The sequence below is a fragment of the Poecilia reticulata genome, chromosome 13 (genome assembly GCF_904066995.2).
Source record: "Poecilia reticulata chromosome 13, P_reticulata-male-v2, whole genome shotgun sequence".
Lineage (NCBI taxonomy): Eukaryota > Metazoa > Chordata > Actinopteri > Cyprinodontiformes > Poeciliidae > Poecilia > Poecilia reticulata.
Genome location: NC_088842.1, coordinates 18,417,974 through 18,445,130, shown reverse-complemented (window position 1 = coordinate 18,445,130; position 27,157 = coordinate 18,417,974). Strand labels below are relative to the sequence as shown.

The following is a 27,157-nucleotide window of genomic DNA, read 5'->3' as shown; positions in this document are numbered from 1 at the left end:
AAAAAGTCACTAAACAGACTTACAGAGGATATGGGGTACAACTTTCACATTCCTTGTATAAGCCACCTCTGAACCAGTACGGTGTACTTTAGGGTTAAACAAACATGGAATGATGGGATCATTATTTGTATAGTTAGTGTAAATCTCCCAGGTAATTTTGTATTGAGTTCAGGGTCAGATTCTGTGACCTTGAATCCTCTTCTATTGAAAACACTTTCAGTGTTGACCCACACACACACCCTACCATGACCCAGCCTCTCAATCCTCACTACCCCCAACACACACACACAAAATGTCTTTCTATCTTGAACTTGATTTAACTTCCCTTCAATTTCAATTCATCTCTATATCCTAATTCTGACTCTTACACCAAACCCAACCATTACCAGTATAAACCTAACCTAAATTCAATTCATACCTTAGTTTTAAATCTAACTCACAACCCAAAAACACACATTTTTTTCTTATGAAGCCCGGGCTTTGGACCCCATAAAGAGCAGTCGGTCCCCACAATGTAGTGTGTGTTGAGGAAACACACACACATTTTAAAAAGCAGACTGAAGACAATGCTGCAGGCACATCATGTACCTCACTTAAACACCCACAGAATATATTGGTCAACTTTGTATTGGCTTTTTATTTGAAAGAAAATTAAAAACATTGAAGTGTAGCTTGCAGAAAAGATATGGGAGTTAGAAAGGCTGTGCAGTTATTTCTTTTTAATGGAGGCAGAAATGTAATATTGGTCAGAAAAGGCTGAGAAATGCAGGTTGGCAGGGGGAAAAAAGCTGCTGACTTTTTTTTTCCCCTTTCTCTGTAATAAGCAGATTTTTCTTTATCCATTTACTCACTCACACACATGCAGACACACATATGCGCACACACTGCCACTCAAATAGACTCGGGTGTGATATCAAGCTTGTGTCATAAACAGCAATTAGCTGTTAAATTATGGGTGACTAGTTCACGGATGTTTTCTGTACTCTGCATAGAATAGAATAGAATAGAATAGAATAGAATAGAATAGAAATATTATTTATTATTCCTCTGTGGGAAAATTGATGAGTACCAGTAACAACGTTGCAAGCAAATGGTGGCGTTCCAATTTATACAAGTGAACACATCACTAAGAAGCACATGGATCAAGAGCACACCTCTAAAATCCTTCATTAGTGCAGATGAGGCTCCAATCAATCACTTGAGACAGAGACTGCACCATCAAGAATGCTTCTTCTCCTGGGGAACAGTCAAAGCAAGGCTGATATTTAACCTTACCAGTGGCGAAGCGATAACTAAAATCAAAGATAAAATAAAACTTATGTATAGGTAACCACAAACAACAATTGACAAAAGAATACATTTCTCTGAGAGTTTTGCATGTGGATTTTTGTGTTTTTTTTTTTTTTACAAGAGACATCTTTTGAAATCTAAAGATGTTTCTACTTTGGCTGGAACTGGAGGTTGATTTCAGGAGAGAAGGGTGCCATGTCTAAATTCCAGTGTACTAGAACCATTAATATTTTGAAGCTCAAGTTGAGAGTTTTCTATATTTGTTCATGGTGACGCACTTTACTATGTGACCTTTGAATACCTTTCGGATCCCAAACAAATGTCAGCCTGTTTTTTTACACTTTACATGGAAGTTGGAAAGATCAAAATTAGCTTGAAGAAAGTTTGCAGATCCAGGAACTTTTTTTTTTTTTTGTGTCCATCCACTATGTAGAGTTTTCTCAGTTTTTAATGGAAATATGCATAACTTCTGATGATGCATGTAAGTGGTGGATTACCGTGTTCTTTACAAGAAGTTACTCTTTAAAAAAAATTAATAGTTCCTTAACAGAATCAATCATTTAAAGAAAGTTAGTTTCAGCTTACTTTTCAACACACTTTGATCCTTCACAGGAGGATGAGACTTTAAATTTAAGCCAAAAGATTTAAGGATTTGTGAAGAGAGCTAAATCTTTTTTTTTACCCATTTCTGCTAAAGAGATGCTCAAAAGACTTTCCTGTATTTTATTTTTACTTTTAACCACTCAACCTGTAGTAACCCATTAAATACACAATATAATTACTGGGAAAATGTGAATAATCGGTTGACCTGGACATAAGTGACATATTATTCTGGGAAAGCTTCCCATTTGCTTGTAACTTTGCATCCTGATCATAAAACGAATATGTTCCTAACATGTATTATATTCCAGTATGTGTGCTATTATCATAATTTATTATCATAAATGAGGCAGACAAATGGAAGGCACTATTTCTGAAAACAGTTACTTCCAGGCTGTGATTATATGCAGAAATGCTCACTTGTTTTCAGTTGGTCCTCTTACCATATCAGGCTGTTTCATGTAACACTGTTACTAAATGTTACTGCCATCAGCAATTCACCAAGTATTCTTCTTGCACACCGCCACAGTTACAAAAGTGGAAGTGAGTTTGTAGTATTTTCTGATGCATTTATTTGCACTTGCAAATCTCACATTTACCCCTGTGAGCACTGGTCTAGACAGCAGATAATGCATTTAAATTTAAAATATAGTAAATTAAATAAATTGCTTTGCTTTTTCACCTAAGATTAGTTTAAGCTATAATTTGTTAAATCAGTCAGGCTTTAGCAAATTACAGTTACTTGTATTTTGCAATTAAAATACATAATGCCAGTGCATATAGTTCCTCCCTGACCCTGGCTGCTTATTATGGAGGAGGAGCTGCACGACCACCTGCTGAGGAGGAAGCCTGATAAACAAGCAGTGAAGTGAAGACACAGAATGCAGATGCAGGCTTGGAAGTAGAGTATTTGACCGGGCAGGGCAATGCTAACTACGACTGCTTTCTCCTGCTAATGTTAATCCAAACACCATCCCTGCATCCCGTGGACTGGATTCTAGTGGGAAAACATAATTCTGCCCAGGCAACAAAGTTGTGCATCTGCCATGAAACCCAAATCCTGAGACTTAGGTGCATCAAGTACGATAGGTGCATGCTTGATCTTGTAGCGGTAAAAAAATAAATAAATAAAATAAATTATATATATATATATATATATATACACTAGTTCAAATAGAACCTTCTCAACCTTCTCATCTGAAGGTTGAGAAGGTGTGTATATATACAATACACACACGTATTATATATATATATATATATATATATATATATATACATACTAGTTCAAATAGAACCTTCTCAACCTTCAGATGAGAAGGTTGAGAAGGTGTGTATATATACAATACACACACGTATTATATATTATACATACTAGTTCAAATAGAACCTTCTCAACCTTCAGATGAGTGTCTGTCTGCTGCTCTCTGCAATCAATTTCATTCAATTCTATAAAAATGTCACAAGATAAAGGTTGAAAAGATTTATGTCAAACAGCTGCTGCATTTGCATTGCACAGTATCAAAGATTTTCATGTAGAAGAATCAGGATGATAGCTGAGGTCAGAGACAGTATATCTGTCTTTTGTGTCTAAAGAGATTCTTAACTCGAGGCTCTCTTTGTTACAAACTAGGATGAAAGAATTTTAGCATAGCACTGTCTGTGAATATGATTCTCTTCAGGCAACATGTCAGTAAGAGTAGAGGTTTTTCATATTTAAATATTAAAAAAAAAATAGCTGTAACACTTTAAAATCTTCACAGTATGAAATTTGAGAGGTGTCGAGCTTAAATGATTTATTGTCAACTATTTGTTTTGTGAATGGATCCAGTGGCAAGATTTGGAACTAGAAATAATAGAACAGGAAAAGGCGATGACAGGCATCTGAGTGTTGTCAAGATGAGAATAAACAGAGGTGTAGATTTAAAATCATTCAAAATGGCTCTAGTTCATAACTGAGTTTGAGAATAAAGAAAACTGAAAAAAATGTTGAACATGTTGCTCCATCTTGGGAGTTCTTGAGAGATCAGAAAATCTCAGAAATGACAACAGAAGAAACAAAAAATGTGCAGCTGTGGGTTCTTTGAACAATGTCCTTCTTTGGGACACACAAAAAACAATGTGCTACTCATATTTGATTATGAGATTTTCTCAAGTCAGCAATGACCCTTTGCATCATTTAAAACCTTTGCAAAATTAAAACAAAGGGGAAGAACAAAAACAAGGTTCTTCCTGAGCAGCATTTTACAGCAGTACTTCAAGGCATTTTACAAGATAAACTATAAATCCAACAGTGTTACATATGTCAGCTTTCTGTCTGCAGACTGTCAGTAATACAATACAATAAAGATCCATAAGCAGTAAACACAGACTTGATGTTACTCAATTAACTTTATAAATAATTCATGCAGATTCACTATGTTTCGAAACAGAAAAAGGAAATAAGATGTAAAAATTAGTGTGTCAGAGTGTTTTCTGTGTGATTGTGCAGAGTGTGCCTATTTACTTTTTCCTAACTTGCAGGTCTTCCACCTGGGGGTTTGGCTGTAGCAGAGCTCTGTAGACACACCTGACTGCAATCTCCTCATCAGCATGAATAGAAATAAAGAACTGCCTGATGATGACTTGAAGCCTGATATTCAAACCATTACTGGATGATCCTGCCTAATCTTTTATTTGACCCAAACCAGTTCCTATGAAGAAAGCTCTTTATAATTGCTCTTAAATTGAAGACATATGCTTATTGATGTTCAGTGAAAAAAAAAAAAAACTAGTCCTTTTACAGCAGCAAAATTAATTTAGCTGTGTAGAGAATTAAAAAAGAAATTAAAATAATCCCCCCCAAAAAACTGGAACTGGAGCGTGTTTGGTTGTTTTTGCTTTAGCTTCCCTTGATGCTTAATTAACACAAACTTTTACATAGACTCACTGGATGCTGTTTAATCTGGAATTTAAGGTTTCAGGATTTAATTGGGTTAGAAAATGTAAAGTCAGTTCACATCCATTCACTTTATCTTCCTATTTTTCTCTCACTGTCTACATGCTGTGAAGGTTGGAAAAAGACTTTTTCAGTCCATCCACAAGATTTAATAGCCACGCTGATTGTATGCACCACTAACAAGCACAAGTTTATACACACACATGCAAAAAAAATAAAAATCACACAGTTAGACTCACTAAGAGAGATATGTACATGCAGACAGACATGTCTGTGTGGGTCCATGACATCCAGTATCTCTTCCCAGTCTGATTGGCCTCAGTGCAGCGGCACTGTGGTCAGCACAAAAGAAACTGCTTACTCAATACTTTGAAGAGGTTTCTTTTTGTTTGGTGCAGACATGACTGACAGGAGATTTAGCTAAGAATCCCGTGGGTCACAGACAGTGCAACAGTGAAATGCCATATAGTTTTGGCAGATTGTGTACATCATATTTTGTATTAGAATTGTGTTGGATTTGGAGGCACCGATATATATATTTTTTTAATAATTGTGTACGAGCAAAGGTACTTGTGTTTAAATGCTTGTTGATACAGAGTACCAATATGAGTACTAATAAATGTCAACACACTTCTTACATACTTATAACTGTTTATTACTTTATCTACAATATATTCTTTAGGAATTACCTTCAGCCCAGTTAATTATGTTTTTTTTAAATTAAATAAAGAGTATAAATAAAATATAACTTAAAGCAAATTAAAGCAATCTTCTGAGTCAGGCTCTACATTTTCATTCACAAATGTCTTCCTCAGCATCATTTTCAAAAGCTTCTTCTCTTCTTTCTCTCTCTTGTGATAAGGAACCACACTAGCAACTCTATATTTATTGTATCCCACTCCATATTTCCAGCTGAGATGGAAAATGAGAAAATAAGTAGTGGTTCCTGTGAGACAGAAGGTAAAATATGAGAGCAGGTGATGTGGGTGTTAATTTTTTGCACTAATTTTGGATCCCTGGTTGAAAATGGGACAGGAGCAGAAATAGAAAGTTCAGATTTACACTTTCACAAAAACACAAACGCACTAAAACATATACACACACTAACAGCAGGTCCTCTAAGCATGCTGTTCATGACACATAGGATCCTATAACACCACCATTGAAAATGTGTTTTTAAATTATCTTTATGGCCAATGTGCCAAGACCAATGAACCATACACGAGTTAGTGTTTCCCTTTTTAAACACAATGTAAAACACTATTCTTAGACTACACTTAAAAAGCCTTTATTGATGGGGTGCTGTGGTGGTGCAGGGGTTAAGCACAATCCACATAAGGAGGTCTTAATCCTTGACACGCCTGTTGCAGGTTTGATTCCCGGCCTGGGGACCCTTTGCCGCATGTCTTCCCCCTTCTCTCATTACCTGCTTTCCTGTCAATTCACTATCAAATAAAGGCCACTAGAGTCAATAAAACCTTTTTTTTTTATAAAGCATTTATTGGTGTTCAAGGCAACAGAGACTTGAACACAGGAAAAATGAACGTAATGCGTATCAGATGTATTTACATTAGGCTCAGGCCGCTTGTTCGGTACTCATCATGTCTTTCACAGCTCTTGCATATTTAATTTCAGCTGAAGTACGTTTCTACTCATTTAGATCCATGTAATTGCCTCAAAAGTTAAAATATTCATCAGACTCATAAAAACATTACCATTTTTCTGCAGGGAGAGAATCAGCTATGCAGAGGCCTTCTGCTCCCCCACCCCATGAAATATTACATCTTTAATTGGGGATAACACTCTTGGTGAAACTTAGTGGCTTTTCATGTATTTGGGAAAATCGTCACATCATGTTGCCTAATTCTCATAGCAACCAAAAGCCCAGTTTGCAAATTGTAGGAGAAGCAGAGTGAAAATGGTAGACATGGCCACAGGAAATGTTTCTTGGAAGGGGGTTGTTTTTTTATGAGAATGGTTGCTGCATGTAATTAAATTTGAAACTAAAGCACATTCTTTGCAGATTTTTTTCTGAATGATATTTGCTTGCCTAGTTATGGATGTGCTTACTGGTGTTGACTGCTGACTATTCAGTGTTCAGTTTAAGTATTTTTTTGAAAATCAAATATTCCATCTCCAAAATCTAAAATTTAATTAAGAGTAAGCATCCCGTATCAAAGTTCACTATTTAATTAAAATAAATTGCTGCTTACTAGCAGTAGGTTCACTCCTGGAATGTTTTTACATGGGAAATTGTCGCCCCGAATCACATTTATGAAAATGGTGATACCTCTAATGACAAACACTACTACAGATGCTGCTGTAATAGTGGCAGAGATCATGAGGACATGCAGCACCATAAAGTTAAACTACTGCAGTTACTGCCAAGCATCACTCATAATCTAATGAGTATGTCTGTTCTAATGCTACTTAACCTCTCCATGAGGTAAGGCCAGCTGCATATATGTGTGTGTCCATATGGTTGTTCATGAATATTGAGGTTATAATTCATTCTATTTTTTATTTTTTTTTTGCACTCTGTGCTGCCTATTTGGCTTTTTTACTTATATATCCATGATAAAAAATTATAGTATATTTTAGGACTTGCAAGGTTAAGAGATTCACAGCAGATGGGAAAACCACAGCAGCTCCCATCAAGGACCACATTCCTCTACCACATCCTGATTGTTTATCTTTAATTTAGCCCACTAATGACACATTAATAGTTTTTTTTACCAATTAAACCTTTTTCACTTAATGTAATTTCATATGCTTCCATTTGGACACCACCAATAAAACTGAGATGATTTCAATAATAAAAAAAATTGACAGATGAATAAAATACTCTTTTTTGTCTTGTATATTTGCAGAGCATTCATCAAGTATATGTTATATTTATCTTAACCAAAAAAAGTCCCTTTTTACAAGTTTTACTTTTCACAAGTAAATACCTTGTAAAAAGGCATGTACCTTTTACAAGGCACTTATGGAGCCTCTAGAACCACTGGCATTTGTGGAGTAAGGTGATTGTTACAAGACATTTGTGTCATCGATTTCATGTCAGTATTGCCGTTTGTAAATGTATCTGTGCTTTTGAAATGAATTAGTTTACAAGGAAATTGCCGAGATCAATTCATATTCATATGGTTGAATGACTTAGTAAGACCCAGACACAAACTAATTCCAGAATTTGTGAAGAAACTTAAAATTTAACGTTCACAGGCTCCATTCGTGCATCAAACAGAGTTTGATCAGTTTTGCAAAGCAAAACAAAACATGAGCAGAAATTAGTCTCTTGTGCAAAGGTGGTAGATTAATATTGCAAAAGACTCACAGCTATAATTAGATTGAAATGTGCTTTTAAATAGTTTTGATTCAGAGGAAGAATACAGTTAGAGTCAACAATGTAGAATATTTCTGAATCACAGATTTGCTCTTGATATTATACAGTACCTTAATTTGAAGTGCAGTCAAAACACTGTAAAGTCTGCCTCTATTCAACAATCAGTAACAGAAGATGAGTCTAAAGACAAACAGTATTCCTAATGCAACTGTACCTACAACATTTTAGCGACAAGCCAACGTTTTAGCAATTATTAAAAATCTGCAAATATGAAAGACAGAAGCAACAGTGAAGGGGTCACATGAACTGATCCATGTAACACTGAAGAGGAACGAAAAGGGGAAGTTGGATGACATAAATTAAATGTACCGGCCCAAAAGTCTGTCACCCCACCCTGTAAACCAAGTTACTAGCACAGTGCCCCAAAACCAGCCCACATCCTCTTGCACCATTCAGTCCGTGTTGAACTCATTTCCAATAATTGAGCTATCAAAGTCGCAGCAAGAAGAACATTTAAGACATGTACTCATCTTCTTGGCTTAGCCTCCTTCACTAACAGAAGTAAGTGGCTTTGTGTAGACCTATTCAATAAAATCCCAAATAAGACGCATTGAAGTTTGTGCTTGTGTCATGATAAAAATGTGAAAATTCTAGAGTTATGAAGTCTTGCAAGGGACTTCAAATTATGAGACTGCTTAAAAGTTTGAACTCACTTCCAATAATTGAGCTATCAAAGTCGCAGCAAGAGGAACATTTAAGACATGCACTAAGCTTCTTGGCTTAGCCTCCTTCACAATAGAGCTGGCGTATTACAGACATCATCGCAAAAACGTTAGCAATTGCATAAAATCAGATCCAATCGTTTAAAACTTACACAGAGTCCACACCTCCAGCAAGCAATCATTTCTCACTAGCCAAAGGTCCTGACCCTCTGTACGAAGCAAACCTTAGAACGATGTTTTTTTTTTTTACCAAGCTAGTTATTCAGTGATTTGTTCATAATAATTTGGATATCTAAATATCGGATATCTAACATCAGAAATTAACCTCTATCATTGTAATTAGTTACTAAATTATAAGTTCTGCTCTAGTTATAAATCAATTCATGAGGAATTAAAAAAGAACATGCTGCCCTTCATTTCCATTCCCCCTATTCTGCACTCTCTCACTACTTGGCTAATAGAACAGCCTATCTTTTTGTCCTCACTGAGCACAGACTGATATCTTGAGCACTGGCTTGACGTTGTTGATCAGCAGAACTCCTGGAGCTCATATCTCCCGTCTCTGTGGAGTTTGGGCTCTTAATCCCTAGAGCCTAGAGATAGGCTAGTTGCATCTGAGTCACTGCTGGAGCTCTGCTGGACTAGATATTGGTTGTGTGTGGGTGTGTGTGCGTGTGTTTATATGTGTGCATCCTTTTTATGTGACCTTATGCCTGGAATCTGGCCTTCTGGCTTGCTGTAGCTCAATCTGCAGCTGTCATTCTGCATCAAGAGGGCTGGATGACTGACATGTTTGTTTACGTATGTTTCAATATTTTTGCCTTCAGCTACGAGAGCATAATACTTTATGGTGTGCTGCAGGAAATTATGTTATGAATTAAATGATGTATTTTATGAGCTTTTACATATATCATACCTGTTATAGATAAGCAGGACATAGAGAGCAGATGGAATATTTGATCCAGAACAAAGTTGAATGTGAATGGGCTGTAAATATACTGTATTTCTAATTGGGCTATAAACATGAAATCTCCACCAAATAATGGAAAACGCACATATTCCACACATACAATGAAATCAAAGCAGCTTAGTCCATAAATCAAATTGTGTCCTAAATTAGAATGGGACAGGTAATGGCTATTAATCAGAAGAATTACAGGAGGTGCAAAAAAATAAAGACAGAAAAATGGCATAAATCGGTTTAGTTGCTTATGTCCTGATGGCCTATGAAAAAGTTTTCATGTTCAGTGGCAGCATGGGGTGGAGGCATCGTGGGGTTCACCGATGCAGTTGTGGGATTTATTACAAAGGTTGTGGATGATAACATATTGAGTGGGAGATTCATGACTTTTTTCCTACAAGAAACCCAGGGTGGATACATTTGCTTGTGATGCCCCGCAATGCTTCATGTAACTTTTTTTTCTTATCTCTAGAAACATGGATGAAATAAAGGCTGCCTCCTGCATGGCACGCAAAGCTGAGAAGGATGCAAATCGCATCCTTCCCAGCTACAGCCAGAGATTAGAGCATCAGGTCTAATTCCAGGGGACTGTGACATGGGTGTGACGTACCATCACAGACTACAAAGCAACACATATTCTTTCTGGGAGTGATGGCTCCATGGCTGACAATTTCACATGTTTTTGCACCATATATGTCAGGAGGGGAAGGGATGTTCCCTGTGTTATAGTTGATAAAGACAAGGTTATTAAAAACTGTAACTACCAGGAAAGCAGCTGGTAGTTACAGCTGCTTTCCATGGTATTAGTGCAAGTGTTCTCTAAGTCAGAGTAGATTAATTACAACTTTTATTACAGAGATGTTCAAATTCTCTCTAAAACACTGCATGGTTCCCACCTGCTTTAAAAATCTTTAATGAGCCCAGTTAAAAAAAAAACATACCCTAAAATCTAGACCTCTGGTTTTCCAATTTGGTCACTGAACCTAGAACCTGCTCAGTTTATGTCAGATTTTTTTGTTATGGATGTGAGCCTTGTCAAACTATTTTTTTCTTTGTTGTTGTTGTTTTCAATAAGTACAAAAACAGTGCCATATATTTCCACCTTTAAAACGTCACATGCAACAATGAATTGTGGGTGATATACTTCGCAGAAGTCAGCCTAGATGTGTTTGAAGTGTGGAAGCGGGACTCAAAAGGAGCAGAGCAAAGGCCGGATGTAGAGAATAAAAAAATATAATCAACCTCAAAATGTACTATCATGTGCTCACAACACATACAGAAAAAACAAAACAGGTCTAAACTAAAAAAAACAACAGCAACACAAACCAACAACTCAGAATGAATTGAGACTAAAGCGGGGTAACTTGTATTTAGATGCAAGTCGTTTCTCTGCCATTTGCACAATGGCAGACCATTTCTTCAAAAGCAATTGTAGCACTGGGAGGAGGAGCTCAGCCTTTTTCCAGAATATTTGTCTCATATCATACTGTCATGACACAATGACAGTAACCACACCTAAGTTGTAGACATTCCGCTTCTTCAAAACTCCTGGTATGGGGTGACATTTCCTTTTTGTTTTCTGAGTGCTTAAAGACACATTTTAGGCCAGGAGTGTGACTCTCTGGTCCTTGCGGGCCGGCGCTGAACTCCTGATTTAAATGGCTTGTTGCTCTTCAGCATTCAGCGTACAGTCAAGTTCTTCAGAGTCCTGCTCATAGCTTAAATATTAAATTCAGGTGAGCTGAAGCAAAGATGCATTTAAAATTTGCACAACACTGGCCTTCTAGGACTGGAGTTTGACACCTTGCACTGGGCAGGGAGCCATATAACACATATCAGAAACCACTAGTGGTCTTTATGCAGTATTTGATGGAACAAGGTGGATTTACACTCGAGTAACACTGTTTGCGTGTGCAGGGAAGTGTGTGGCGTTTCCTCTAGTACTCTGCCTTTCTTGTACAGTTCAAAGAAATGACTGCTAGGTAAATTGGTTATTCTAAATTGCCCTCAGATACAAGTGTGTGTGCGTGGTTGTTTGTCCTGCATGGCTTTGGTTGCCCTGTGAAAGGCTGGCAAACTAACCACGGCGTACCCCGTCTTCCTCCCTCTCATTCAATGTCATATGAAAATATATATACATATATAACAACTCTACAAGGACAATAGACAATGGATATAAAGTATTACTGTTTAATTGAGACAGTAACATGAAGAAATAAGTCAATTTCTTATAACTAAATATTTGAGTTAGTAAAATCTTGACTTCTTGATCTGATTTTAATGTTGTTTGCCTGTACGACAAATGATAATTCTAGCCCAGCTATTGCATCATAAAACCACATTTCTGTCCATAAACGGAACCTCCCTTAACATCAGCTCCGCAGCTTACTGCCAAATGAGGCCTCTGAAGTCAACTCCGGCCACTAGCCACCTCTGACTTCACTGTGCTGCCAGTGGCCCAGCTGTTTCAGCCAGACATACACCTGAGAGCTGCAAGAGGCTGCCAACAGGCTGTAGCAGCTGCCCAACTCTAACCATCTAATGAACAGCACAGCTGGCACTGTCCATTCATCTTACAATGATTGTAAATAAAGGATTTTTAATCTTTATGTGCTACTTCTGCTTTGAACAACAAGACACACGATATTGTAAGGAATGGACTCTTTAAAAATTGTGTGGTATGTTCCACAGATGAGTTGGATTGTAAGACGAGGCAAAGTTGCAATTTATCATTTACTAATTTCAGTGAATACCTCTAACTGTGTACATATGACACCACTCCTTCGGACTAATTTCCTTCCAGCTGTTTTGACCGCAGAGCTCACTTCTGCCTTGCACTTCAGGGAGAGATTCAGAAAATCATTAAGTTGATCAAGTTATCTTCTGTAGGAAAACATCTGATTTATTAGTTAAGGAAAGCAAAATTATTAAGTGGTGTTCACTTACCCACAATAAGCTAACTTTCTGCTAATTAATTATCCAGAAATAATTCTCCCACTTGTGTGTCTACTTTTGAAGTTCAACATCTACTCTTGACAATTTTAGATAATGTGCATTGTGGTAGTGCAGAGGTTTAGTGGTTATGTAACAGTTTTGAGACACGTTGCCATGGTAATGTGAACATTGTTGGCAAAGCTTTTCTCACTACGCCGTATTATATTGTGCTTTTTAATGACTAACCATGACACGTTCCTGACCCTAGCGCAGTACTTTCATTACATAACCTTAAACAAATACCTAAGGTAATTGTATTAAGGAGAAATGTGAATAACTGAAGTAAGAGAAGAAAACAAATTGAGCAGGAAGCAGAATTAGGATTTGTGTAGCTGAGCAGTTTGTCCGACTAATTGTTAAGTCAGCGGTCTACAATGCATTTCCCCGTCTGGTTTTATGCATGAACATTCGGCTTTTGCTACTGAAGTGTCACAGTTGTTTTTTCGAATGAGTTGGCAGCTAAATGGATGTAGTCTTTGCTCTCTGAATACCCTAAGGACCAGCTATTACATTGGTAAAGAAATAATAATTGATTTTAAGTTTGGAAATACTTTGTACTCCATATCAAGCCTGTTAATATTTGCATTTTAGATTATGTTGACTTAACACCAAAATACACTAATTATCCATTGTGACAGTATCAGCCTTCCAGAACATGCAAATTGTCTGTTTCAAGTCTACTTTGCATCCCCAGAACAAGAACCAAACATGAAGAAGCAGTATTCTGTTTTCATGCAGAACAAATCTGGAACAAATCGCCATAAAACTGCAATACAGCCAAAACAATGAGTTTCTATAAATAAAGGCTAAAACCTCACCTATTTAGAGTTGCCTTTAATTCACATTAACTGAAACATTGATCAATGTATTTGATGTACATTTTATGAATACCTAACCCTAACCATCTTTTTCTTATTCATATTTGTTGTTGGCTCTGTTGGCCTTTCTTTAGGAGTTGTTGGACAGGAAAGTGGGTTATGAGAGAGGGGGGAAGACGTGCAGTAAACGTTGTTGGACAGAGACTAAGTCCAGGTCTAAGTGTCACTGCTGCACTCATTCTTGATCATTTTAATGGCATTTCGTGAAATGCATTGTTTTTGTTCCATACTTGGTACTATATTATGTTCATTATGTAAATCACTTTTAATTGCCTTGTAGCTGAAATGTGCAATACAAATAAAGGTGACTTATGAATCAGATTTTATCTAAATTTGTTATGTATACAAATACACCTGCTGCAGATGTTCTGCTTGTAGTGTACAGCAAGAAGTAAGATTAATCTAAACTATACACACTGAGGAACAGACGCAAAGGAAAGGTGTAGAAGTTTTCTTTACTGTGCCTTTATACTTTTGTTAGACTCAAAACAAAGTGTGATTCATAGCTTCCAAAAAGATTTAGATTTTCATTTGAATGCTGTTTTCCCAAATATTTGCCCTTTTGGAAAGATATTCCAATAGTTGCTATTATTAAAAGCTGTCCTTTGCACTTCTGTTATTTTGAGGATGGAGTGGGCTGTCAAACCAAATTTTCACCTGGGGCACCGAAATGCCTGAGTGTAAATATCAGGTTTCAATTCTGGTGTTATATCCCCAGACGGAGTCTAGAATATGAGGAAATGCTACAGTAAATGTTCCGGGTATGCCTAAAAAAGCAGACAAAAATAAGAGACTGATTTGTGATGTTATTGAAAATATCAACTAAATCTTAAGATTCTACAATTTCTCCATTTCTTTGCACCATATTGGGTCTGCTTGTTCTTCTCAAACATCTGTCAATTTATTCACTTATTTCAGCAGCCATCATGTACAGGGCTGGGAAGTCTTCAGATCATTTCAGTGGTTAACGAGAGAAAGTCAAGGTAAGCTGTAGACAGGTCAGTACATCACAGCAGCTCAAATATGTACAGCATTTTTTACTCCTATTCTTTGCACAGCATAGTTGACACAAGCCTGGAAAAGTGAGTGTCAGATACAGATGGGTGAAGATGTGGTTGGGGGAAAAAAATTGTATTTTATAAGTATGTTGGCATTCCACTTTTTCCATTTGCCAAATGAGGATGAAAGCAGAAGATTCTGTTATTAGAGATGTAATTCATTCAATACATCTCTAATAAAAAAGGTATTCAATGTACTTTATACTGCACTAACTAATATAAAATAGAGATAAAATGCATGTAACTACACATGACAGACAGCAGACATGATGGTTTTATGTCATAGTCACTCACTTGAATAGACTCTAATCCCTTGCTAATGTGGCCCTGTTATTCTCATGTGCTATTGTACTTTCACATGTAGTCTTCTGTGTATGTGCTTACATCAGTCGTGATACACGTGTGTGTTTTGGTCTGTTGAGGTGTGTAAATGTCAGCCTGTCTGAGCAGGTGTGTTGTGACAGACAGGTGTGACATTTAACTTAAGTTTTTATACCAGAAACTCCATCTATCTTTGTCACACGCAAAAACACAGCTCACACACACACGCACATACAAAAACATGCCCATATTTCTAAGCTAGTGCACACACTCAAACACGCAAGACAAAGATGAAATTCTTAAATTTTTTTTTTCCTTTTATCAATAATTATTTTATTAAATCTACTTACATTTTCTGGCTCTCAATTTTGGCATTTACATATCTCAAAGACATTGCCTTACAGGGGTTTCATTATAACATAAAAACTTGCAAACGCTTGCGCCAGAGGTTTGTATTGTCTAAGTTCTGAAATATGCACTACTCTCTCTGAAGTATGTAAGGCAGTGTTTGTTATAAAGTTATTGACAGCTGCCTTGCTTCTCTTCACATTATGAGTGTCAATGTTCAACAAGAACCAATAACACAAACTGCAGTACACTTGCACCTCACTCCACCAATGTTGCCTTAGCAACGCTTTAACAAGAAAGGGTGAGAAAACATAATTTTCAGCAGCACTAGACAATACAGTTTTACACCTACTTCTCAAACAGCTCAAACAGAGTAGCAGGAACAATCGCAGAATACTGAGGCTAAAAATCCCAGTGTTATAACAAAGAAAGTAACACTTCATGGAAAGCCTTCTTTAAATATTACATTTGCTTCCAATTTGAAAATCATCCATGATATTTAGTTTGTTAGAAAAAAAAATCACAAAAGTGGAGGAAGCGGTGCACCACATAGATTGTTTATGATGGAAGTCGTGGGTCAGTGGGCAGAATACTTCAAAGATCTTCTCAATCCCACCAGCACGATTTCCACTGGGGAAGCGGAGCGTGGGGACCTTTGGTCAGGGTCTCCAATCTCTGGTGCTGAGGTCACCAAGGTGGTTAAGAAGCTCCTTGGTGGCAAGACTGTGGGTGGATAAGATTTGCCCAGAGTTCCTTACAGCTGTGGATGTTGTGAGGCTGTGCTGGTTGACACGACTCTGCAATATTGTGTGGACATCAGAGGAACTTCCCCTGTATTCCTCTGTGTTGGCAAACCAGGGTGGTGGGTGCCTTAAAGGGGACCCATTATGACCACTTTTCTCTCACTTTCTTTTTCTACCTTCTGCTACTCTTCAATTATTTGCTGTTATTTCAACTGTTAACTTTTGTCTTCTCTCAGATATGTTTCTCTCTTTAGAAGCTACATCAGATATGGTCTCCATTTGGCTGTGATGCATTCCTGGAAGAGGACAATGACTGAGATTATGCTGCCATTAACTAATTGTTCTCCCGCTCCTGCTATTAACTTTATTTTTATGAGCATTGAAAATAATCCTACATCAATTCATCTGCTTCTTTTCTGTGTATCTGCTCTATCTTTTCAAACCTCCCCAGTCGGTTGTGACAGATGGCCTCTTCTATCAATCAATCAATCAAGTTTATTTGTATAGAACGTTTTAGCAAAAAGGCAGTTCAAATTGCTTTACATCATAAAAACACAAAACACTAATTCATAGAACACTGAAGCACTACATTTAGTCAAATGCTAAATGTAATGTAAGGAACTCAAGTGTTTCGCTTGTACCAAGCCAGGTTCTGCAGGAGGTTCATTCCTGTTAAAGGAGTTTTTCCTTTCCAATAGCCACCTGCATGCTCAGTATGAGGGATCGCTGTCAATGACACGATGCAAGCGATTATTGCTGCATTCGTGTTTTTTGGTGTCTGGTAAACGAACCATTTCACAACCTGCTGATTAAGTTACAATCAAAAGGCTGCATTCTTTATGGTTGTGTAGGAGGCTCTACTTCTGCTTTTGGACTTGATTCAGAGTCAAAGGTAGATGTACGGTTGTATAATTGAGCATCTGTTCGCAGCCATTTTTACGTCTAAGTGTAAACATTGAGCTGCTGAACCAATGTAAACTTGCATAAGCTACAAGCAGTCGGGTCTCAGGAGATTACACTGACTTGAACGCACACATACGCAAGACTGTTTTTTTTTTTGTTCTGTAAAAATGACATACATTAAAATGGCTCTAAAAAGTAAAAAGACATAGTCTTACCTTTTCACAACGAGATGCTTTTTCAGAGATAAAACACCAACTGGTGAACACTGTCCTTTAGGGTTTACCTGAAGTCTGCAACAGAGAAAATGACAATGTATGTCTTAAAATTTGCAGGTGAAAAATTGTTGAAGTGTGTATCAGTTGAACTTTGGGTTTGGGGGATGTTTTTCAGTAAACCTCCCAACATACTGCTTTGAAGTGTATGTGTTTGGGATCATTGTCTTATCAGAACACCCAACTGTGACAAGTGTTCAAGCATTTGATATGATCCTGACATGAAAGGAAATTAAATATTATTTATAAACAACGCTGTCCACACTGAAGCAAATTTTGCATCTTCACCCTTGTGTGTGCGAGGACTGAGGCAACTGATACAAGTGATATATATGGGTGTGGGGTCGTTTGGACCCCATTTTTAAACACAAGGGTTCATGGACTGAGAGAGCGTTGACCAAGAAAGAAGCGTCAGCTCCAGAATTAACACCGTGAAGCATGAATTAAAATGCTGGTTGCATGGACCAGCAATGTCCTCAGGACAAAAGTTTCAAAGTTACACAAGACAAAGAATGAATAATAAGTAGTGTGGTGTACTGGTGTATTGAAGCAAGTGGAACAAGTTGGACTACCTTGTGACTTCTACAATTTAGTCTTAGACCTCAAACAGCTACCTAGATGAAACTTGGACTCTTACAAGATGTTCCATAAGACAACAATCCCAATCAATCATCAAAATGATGTCTGCAAAAAGAGTGGATTCTTTTCTGCAATAATAATCTAGATTCATGTACTTTTTTGGGACTGTGTACAGTTTTGTCCCCGTGGCTTACATGAAGCTTTTGTTGTTTAATTCTTGAACTTTGGTGAAGACACAGATAAATCCTTACAAGTCAGAATTGATCTGACACTCATGAAAGTAAACTTCTGGCTCAATTGAAAACATCAAGTTGCTTAACAGTGTGCAGCCAGTAGCGTACAAGCCTCTCCCTATTTGGAAGATGAATGTCCCAGGAGAGGAACAGTAAAGCTTGTTTGGAGGGTTGCCGCAAAGACAGCTAAGCCACTCAGATGCTTCTAACTAAACCTGATAAAACCACAGTGGAACCTGTGGAGAGATACCAAACAAATATTGACTGCTTTGTGAAACAGGGGGAGGTTCAAAACATGTAGTGTGCCTCACAAAACATAATGAGTATAATTTCATGGAGGATTTTTTTCCCCCCTCTCTAATTATTCCAGACAAGAAGACATGTTTGTTTGAAATTAAACATGATACAAAATGAGATACTGCATGCTTGAGTGACAAGTTAAGATGGTTGTTAAAATGAGATGCTAAAATTTCACATCTGCTTTAATGGAAAGTGCCAAAATAAGATAAATGATGGCAAAGATTGCTGCTTTATAAGGTGTAGATATATATATCATACCTTAATCATTTTAATTGGTCCAAACTGTAAAGGTCAGTAAAATAAAATGTCCAGGTTTGATTAATTGGCAGCAGCTCTTAAGGAAAGGTGACATTTATGGTAGCTGTTCTTCCATTCTTTCTCCATCCTCCAACCTGTAGTTCCAGGCCTTTGCATCAGTTTTGTGTCACACAGTCAGAACCACATGGTGTTATAGCTTACACAAAACAGCCAAGACCTGTGTAGAAATTGCTGTAAATTTCTACAAAAAATATTTTTAGGGTTTCTTCCTTTTTTTTTTCTTTTCTTTTTTTTCCACAATTTAACAATAAATTCAGGCTTTCACCGTTTTGTGTAAGCTCTAACACCAAGTGGTTATTCTGCAGCGTTGGCTTAGCTTAATCTCATGGCAATGGAAGGGAGTGATGGTGTCTACTGCCTGCCTGCCTCCTCGGTGCATTTGGGTCATGTCTAAATTAATGATGATAAGGATGAAGTGGTGAGGAACTTGTCTCGTGCACATATGGTGGACCGCAATGCACCGAGCCTTGGCTTCTTCGATGAACTTTTGGACGGCTCCATTATGTCTGGTTATTACCTAAGGACCAGTATGATTCAGGGTAGCTGTGGAGAATAACTGCCGTTTGTTTCCTTATGAGTTAGAGGTGCTGAAGAATGTAGGTTTTAGTATTATCTTTAAACTTTCTAAGACTAATTAGGTTCTCTTCAAAAGGAGTTTTAACATTTTTTTTTTTCACCAGCAGATACACATCAGGCTGCAGTTTACTTAGAGCTAAACGTAATTTCTTTCTAACCAGTGATGGTGAAAACGGTTGCGTCCTTGTGTGGACAAATTATTTTATCAAGTCACAGGGTTGGAAACCCAAGTGAAGGACTCATTGCATACAAGAAGTTTGGAATAAAAATTTTCATTATGAACTTCAAAAAACAAATTTACAGAGCAGTGAATTCAAAATGAAGATCTCTAGAAAGTCCTGGGTTTGCACTGTTAGCACAATTAATCTTAGCAGATTGGAGTTGCAAAGCAAGAAGCACATTATTTTCTTGTAACTTAACTTTTAATTTCGGTTTATGAACTTGGCATTTGTTTTTATGTTTTAGTTTTAATTATGTGGTTTATTACATCACTGTGGGATGTAGTAAAGTCAAAGCTTCTTCATCAGACAAAGGTATCATTTTTAAACACCTTGATGATGGACAACAAACATAACAACAGAGCAGAAGTGATTTGGCTGAACTAACTGGCAAAAAAAGGAATTGGCAGATTTAACACGGCCTAAATTGATTCAGAAACGGAAACCGACTTTATTATTATGATACTTCAATAGTTTAGGTTCTACAATTTAATTTAAAGCCACATCGTAACTAATACTTAAAATCTAATAATTCTAAAGTTTTTTCGTTTTTTTTATATTAATTATACCTAACAGACTTCAGCCAAACAAATGAATACATTTGGTAAGCCAATCCTTGGTTGAAAAACCAAACAAACAAAAAAAAAAAATTCCAGTAACTCTGGTTTCATTCGTCTGAAATGAGTGTACTGTTTTCCTGAACAGTGTGAAGTTCAACATTTGAATAAAGAAAATAAAGGACATTGTCAGAGAAAGTGACATAAGGTGAAAAAAAGAATAGATGTAAGGGTTGAAAGGGGAGAAAGGGGTAAGTGGTGAATTCTCATTTGAAGTTTCATAATTACCTGATACCATTAAACTTTCAGTCTATAATTATCCATCTGTTGGGATTAAAAGGAAAAAGTGAGAAAGCAGAGAAGGCAGAAAAACTTAGATGAAGGAACCAAGGAGCAGCAGCAATGAAAAAGAAACAGATAAGATTGAATATTCTTGGTGGATTTATTTGGGGTAAAACAATAAAAACTGATTTCTAGAATATGCTGCTAGAATATAAAATCTGGTTTTAAATTCACACTGACTATCAGCTAATTCATCAAAGAGCAATAGATATGCTGAAAAAAGATGTAAACTTGCATTCTTATCAGTTTTAGTCTATGGTGAAGTACAGAAAGAAAGAAAAAGGCATACTGACACAAAAAAGAAGATCATTATATGTGCATGTACATTAACTACAGAAGCAGATCAAAGTCAAGTTTAGCGACAGCAAGTAGAAGCAAACTACAAAGGAACAATATCAGAGAAGTCTGGTCAGGGATGAAGAAGATCACAGCCTTCAAGAAAAAAGAGGATCAGATACAGTCTGGACAGAGCAAATGTTCTGAACATATTCTTCAACAAGTTTAATTCATGAACATTTTTGTCATCCTCCTCTCCTTTACTCAGCCTAACAGACAACCCACCCTTCTTTGCCCCCCAGCTTTCCTTCCACCCCTCAGATGTTTTATCTTCCACCTCAGTTGCAAGTTTGTCTTCAACCAGATTAGGAGATAGAGCAGCATAAAACTAATCCTTAGTCAACAGTTACAAACCTGTTGCCCTGACATCCCACATCATGAAACTCCTGTTTGCCCACTTCAGTATGCAAACAAGCACATATCAGGACCCCTGGAGTTTGGTTATTGCCCTGGAGTAGAAGATGCCATAATACATCTGCTTCTACAAGCCCACTGTTATCTGGACAAAGCAGGAAGCACTGTGAAGTCAATCTGATTTGCTTTGTCAAAAAACTCCAAAAGACACAGGCAGAGGTCTTAACAATCATCTGGATCTATGGCTACTGAAGAAACAAACCATAGTTTGAGAGACTGAAGGATTCTGACCAGGTGGTCAGTAGCAGCAAATGTGACTGTACTCTTGTACACCTGAGGCTTCCAGTACAAGACAGAGTCCTGTCATCCGAAGACATACCCAGCTGACAGGTGTATCAGAGATGGACAAGAAACTGAGTACAGAGTCGGTGGACCGCTTTGTGTCATGGTGTGAAAAAAAATCATCTTGTATTGTGAATGTGAACAAAATAAAGGCAAAGATTGTATATTTCAAGAGAAACAGGCAAACAGGATTTCTATCCTGGGTGAAGAAGTGGAGGTGGCTCAAAAATATAAATGCCTTGGTGTACATCTGGACAGAGACTGATGTAACAGTGAAGCCAAGAAAAGACAGAGCAGACTGTACTTGAGGAAGCTTCAAGGTTCACAGCAAGATCTGGTCCATCGTCTGTCAAGGAGAGTGCATTCTCTTCTTCCATCATATGTTGGGATAGCAGCAGAGCCAGGCACTTAAAAACTGTAAACAACCTGATGAAGAAGGCTGGTTCTGTTCTGCAGAGACTCTGGAACCTCTGGAGAGAATTTTACAGAAATTCAAGGAAACTATGGACAATCATCAGCATCCTCTTGGATCAACTTTCTTCAGACTGATGTGAGAGAGTGGTTGATGACTACAAACAGCTTCTCACTTAAGATACTTCTGGTTAGAGGGGTAACAATTTCTTTTTATGTAGTAGTAATAGTAGCAGTAGTAGTTCCTTTGCTTGAAAGAAAAATAACATTTTTGTTTAAGCAGCATAACAAGGTCCATTGTTATTGCTCAAGTGCAATTAAATATACTTCTTTTCCAGAGATCAATAAAAAATACAAATAACCATCTTTTTTCCACATGGCATTTTTTTAACTTCCTTTCCTATTGGACTAATACTGCATTCATTGTTTCTTGCTCTTCCTCCTAAACTGTGTTTGGAAGAGTAAGAACTTTTATAGGGTTGGTGCCAATCTGCGTGTATAATAAAATAAAGGCGCACAAATAGGAAGACATACATGGAGGGAAGGACAGAGGATGAGACAGAAGAAATTAGCTTGTGTGTTGAGGTGTGACTGCACTGCTCTACTTGACTAATGAGCTGGTGTTAACTCAGGGGAAGTCAGAGCTCATTTTGGCTATGCTTGACCTCCGTGCTAACAGTAACGCCGTGTGACAGCTACATATACACTAACTGCCACTATCAACCCCAACTCAATTCATTAAAATGCTTTGGATGAAGTGTGGGGACGAGTTTGATGCAGTAAGCATGTACAGACACGCCCCCCACAACCTCTCTCAGGCACAAAGGGCTTTAATTTCAGCTGTTTATGAAACTATAAATAACGTTATTAAAACCAAGTGGTGCATTTAATAATTTAAGCGTAAGGCAAGGGCATCTTGGTTGCAAAATATATTGACCAATAGAAGTGACACTGTAACCATTGGTAACTGTTACTTAAATTTATGTATGCAAGAAAAAGGCTGGTTTTCCAGAAGCCAGTATTCCACATTATAAATAAGATTGTTTTAAAGTATAATTTAATAATGGCACATAAATTCAGTTAGATGTTGTTGCTTTCATCAAATATTTTCCAATAATTTGGTGATATTATTCTTTATAAATGTATAATAAGGAGAGCAGAGAGTACTTTATCCCAAAGGAAATATGATACAGTTTAAAAGCAACATAACTGAGAAAATAATTAATGCCATTTATATCAAACAGGTTTCTAGAAAGAAAACTTTTATCTCACATTAAATGTAAACCAGTGTTATGATAACTTCTAAGAGGTAGAAAATATGCTTGCTTTTTATTCGTTTTGTCCGTTAAGACAAAAATAAATACGTGCTGCAGATGTCAGCAGCCAACATCCTTGTTTCCTTAAACCAATAAAATAGCAGTAAAATATTGTGTTGTCCATTCAGTTTGCTTATATAGAAAGGCCAGCTTACAAAACAGAACAAATTTCTATAACATAGACAAACAGAGCAAATTCAAAAGAAAAAAAAATTACAAATAATGGGAAATATTGCTGGGTTTCAGATGACGTAGCACCGACGTCACCCACGGGTAGCACAGATAAACAGAACACTGGAAGTAAATCAGTGGTTAGTTAGAGATCTTTCTCTGCGCGGCCGTATTCTGCTTATGAAGGCTGCACAGTCGTTAGACATTGACAATAAAAGTGAGAAAGAAATTGACAAACTGTTATTTAATTTTGTGTGGAAGAAGAAGACTCACTATATTAAAAAATCTACTCTAATGGAGTCTTGACAAAAGTTCAGTCTGGAGGACTCTCTAGTCGCACCTGCCTCATCAATCAGCACCTCCCTCTCTGCAACCTGGACCTTTCAGCGCCGGTCCAAGCCTCGCTCCAGCCAATCATCGTTTGGGCTCCAGTTCAAAAGGACCTCCACCCATGGCCTCCTCTGCTCACCAGCTGCAATCAACCCACCTCCGCCCCATCTCCACCTTCTGCTCCCGGCTCTCAGGCCTCATCCTCCTCCGACCGCCGCCACCAGTAAAGGCCCCGGGGAGTCTACATTCCTATGCTGCAACAAGAATGTTCATCGAGCTTATCGAAGTCCAGCTCGACGTCCCCGGCCGGGGCCTGAATGCCAAAGGACTTTGTTTATTTTTATGTTCATTTTGTCATTAAACTTTTAATCGCTTTCTTTCTCCGTTTGAGTCTCTCCAGATTGAAATGAATTCATATGAATATGGAGGACTTAATTGTTCATCTTTCTCTATTGTAATTAATACTTTTAAAATAAATTGGATCCGTCAATTTTTGAATTCTCCAGCGTCTTTCTGGAATTTTATACCTTCCCATATTTTTTCTAAATTTGGTGGTCTGAATATCTTTTTAGTTTGTAATTTTGATATAGCGAAACTCCCAACGGAACTGTAAATTTCACCGGCAGGCCTTTTTATCATGGTTACCCATCTACAAACATTCTTCTCTCCTCACCGGTATTTCATTTGGAATAATAAGGAAATCCTATATAAGAAGAAAACTATACATTTTGATTCCTGGTTTACTCGTAACATTATTCTGGTTGACCAATGGTTTAACAGTGATGGCTTGTTATTGAGTTATGAGGAATTTCTATCTAAGTTTAATTTTCCTGTCTCTCCTGGAGAATATGCAAAAAATTTTGGTGCCATTTCAACAAAAATGTGTATGTTATTCAAGCAGAAGCCGAGAGTCGGTTACCATTCTCCCATTTTAACTCCCATACATTCTCCTGTTGGCATAATATGTCTTAAACTTCTTCTTCGTAGCAATAATAAATCGATTAGATCCCTGTTTCAGAGGGAAGTGACCTCTGCTGTAGTTGTACCATATTGGAATCGCTTTCATATTAATTTGTCCTGGAAATTGACCTGGCTGTTCCCAAATCACTTTCTTCTCACTAACATGGTAAAAGAAGTGTCTTTTAAACTCATATACCACAATTTGTACTATTTTCTTTATGCAATATATATGTACAGAATAAAGGAGAAAAGTGGATCAATAATCTACAGTTTAAAACAGGAAGTGCGGGAACTAACAATGCCAGAGTTTGCATCCACTTTCTAACAGGTAACGACTGCATCGTTTAAATTGTATTTTCAGATCTTTTATTGTACAGTTGCTTAGAAAGCCAAGCATTCATATGTATGTGAAGATATATTTTTATGCCCTAACGTGGTTGTCCTCAGAGTGCTAACGTTGTTAGCAGCTAGCTCAGTGCTGAGTCCCGGAGAGAAAATATGTTTATTCAGTGGGATTTTCATGTAAAAAAAAAAAAAAAAAAAAAAAAAAAAAAAAGCTAAATAAATTAAATATAACCTACCCAGCCATACAGTCATAGTGAGCTGTGACTATCCCCATACACGGTTCGTGTTTGGACACGAACTATATTCGTGGCCGGACACGAACATGGGGTTTCTGTAGATCGGTGCGAATAGTTGACCTACGTTGGACCTGAATCCAGCGTCCTGCAATGACTTAACATTAACGTACAACTCCAGCAAGAGTTTGGGTTTACAGAAGCTAAATAAATTATTTACTATGAGATCCAAGCTTATAGAAATAACATGGGTTAGTTTGTTGTTAGCGATAGCATCGTAATCACAGACTAATTACTTGAAATAGCACAATTCACTACTCACCTGGCAGAAACAAGTCGACAGCCATCTAATGCTTCTTTTGATCCTAAATGCTTGAGCCAACTTGAAACTAAATGATTGTATTCTCCGGGCTTTTGAAAGCTTTCTTCTGGCTCGTTGTGTAATATGAGGTCTGCAGCTCCAGTTAGTTACGTTAATCGCCTAGATACCGGGTAAATCCTCAAGATTATAAGTCTTCTTTTTACCAAGATAATACGGATCATATCCTAAACATACGCGTGTTTTTTCGAGATGCCTCGTCTGTTCCAGCTTATTTAGGGCATTACCGTGCTCATTGTGATCAGACTGAATTTTGCGTGTCTTCCGGGTCACGTGACTGAAACCCAGCAAATACATATTTCAGATGCCCTGAACTGATATTATTGGTGATTGATTATTGGAGACAATATACCCAGTCCATAGGGGAGATATTTTCTGTCTAATTCTACACTTTGTGCTCTGAGCAATGTCATGCTTTATTACTCATTTTACATATATATTTTGAATTCCTAATTGCACTTTCTGAACCATTTGAAAGAATGTTGTTGCAGTTTATTTTTCACATGCTTAATAAAGGTAATCAACATACTTCTTCAGTTTTGTTACTTATTCTTTATCATTTATTTTACACTGGATGTTATACTCTTAATTGCACTAAATGAAGAAATTACAGTTGTATTGTTAAAGCTTGTGAAGCTATTGGTGTGTTTATGTGTGCTGTACTGGTCCAGTGTTATCAAATAAATTTGTAATTCAGTACATGTATCTCTTTGTTTAAAAGGAAGAAATGTTTTAAGTAAATTCAGCCCTGTTTCTTATGAATAGGTGTGCTATCAATGCATTGGTAAGCCAATCCTTATGAATTCACATCTTAGCATTTGCTTCCTCCTCTCTGCATATTTAAGAGAGACAATTTCCAAGAGACCAAACAAATGTGAGATTCAATTACAAAGTTTAGATTAGATAACTAAATCAGTCAATTTTCCTTCATGAATGTCGTAAATGTATTTCTGAAATGGTAACATTTCCTAAAACAGTAAGTAGTGGTCCACCCAGATTTCCATTCAAAAGTTGCAACATTTTTAATTGATCAATAAAAGAAATGTAAATTAAAAGTTGAAGCCTCTTTCCTGGAAGCTTTCCCTGCTTTTCACTTGTCTAACCATTTCTTTCTCTTCCTCACCTGCTCACTAGTACCAATACCCAACACACTCTCTTTATGCATATTTATTCATAACTACACTGTCAATCAAAGACCTGCCATGCAAAGTTCAGCAAGAGTGAAATACCACTAAAACCCAAACATCTCGGTGCTGCATTAGCATAAAGCTAGAAATAAGCTTGGTGTCAAAACATGTCTGATTGCTGACACCTCACTTAATTTGGGAAATGACATTTCATTTTAACTGGAACTTTAGAGGTTTTTCGAAGAACGATGCATATTCTTTAATTCTATTTATTAGACTGAGCTTTAGGAATGTATTGTGAACTAACTTAATCCATGTGCTTTGTGTACTGGGTAGAAGTTTATAGTGACACTCTAAATGCT

The 27,157-nt window shown here is 37.2% G+C and overlaps 1 long non-coding RNA gene across 1 annotated transcript; it reads right to left on the bottom strand.

Moving 5' to 3' along the window:
* Window positions 1-15,450: 15,450 nt before the first annotated feature.
* LOC108166804 (uncharacterized) lies at window positions 15,451-26,004 on the bottom strand. The gene is made up of 3 exons (XR_014090656.1): window positions 25,612-26,004; window positions 17,312-17,386; window positions 15,451-16,489 (listed from the first exon to the last, which is right to left on the bottom strand). It is a non-coding gene; the product is annotated as an uncharacterized LOC108166804 (long non-coding RNA).
* Window positions 26,005-27,157: the final 1,153 nt, after the last annotated feature.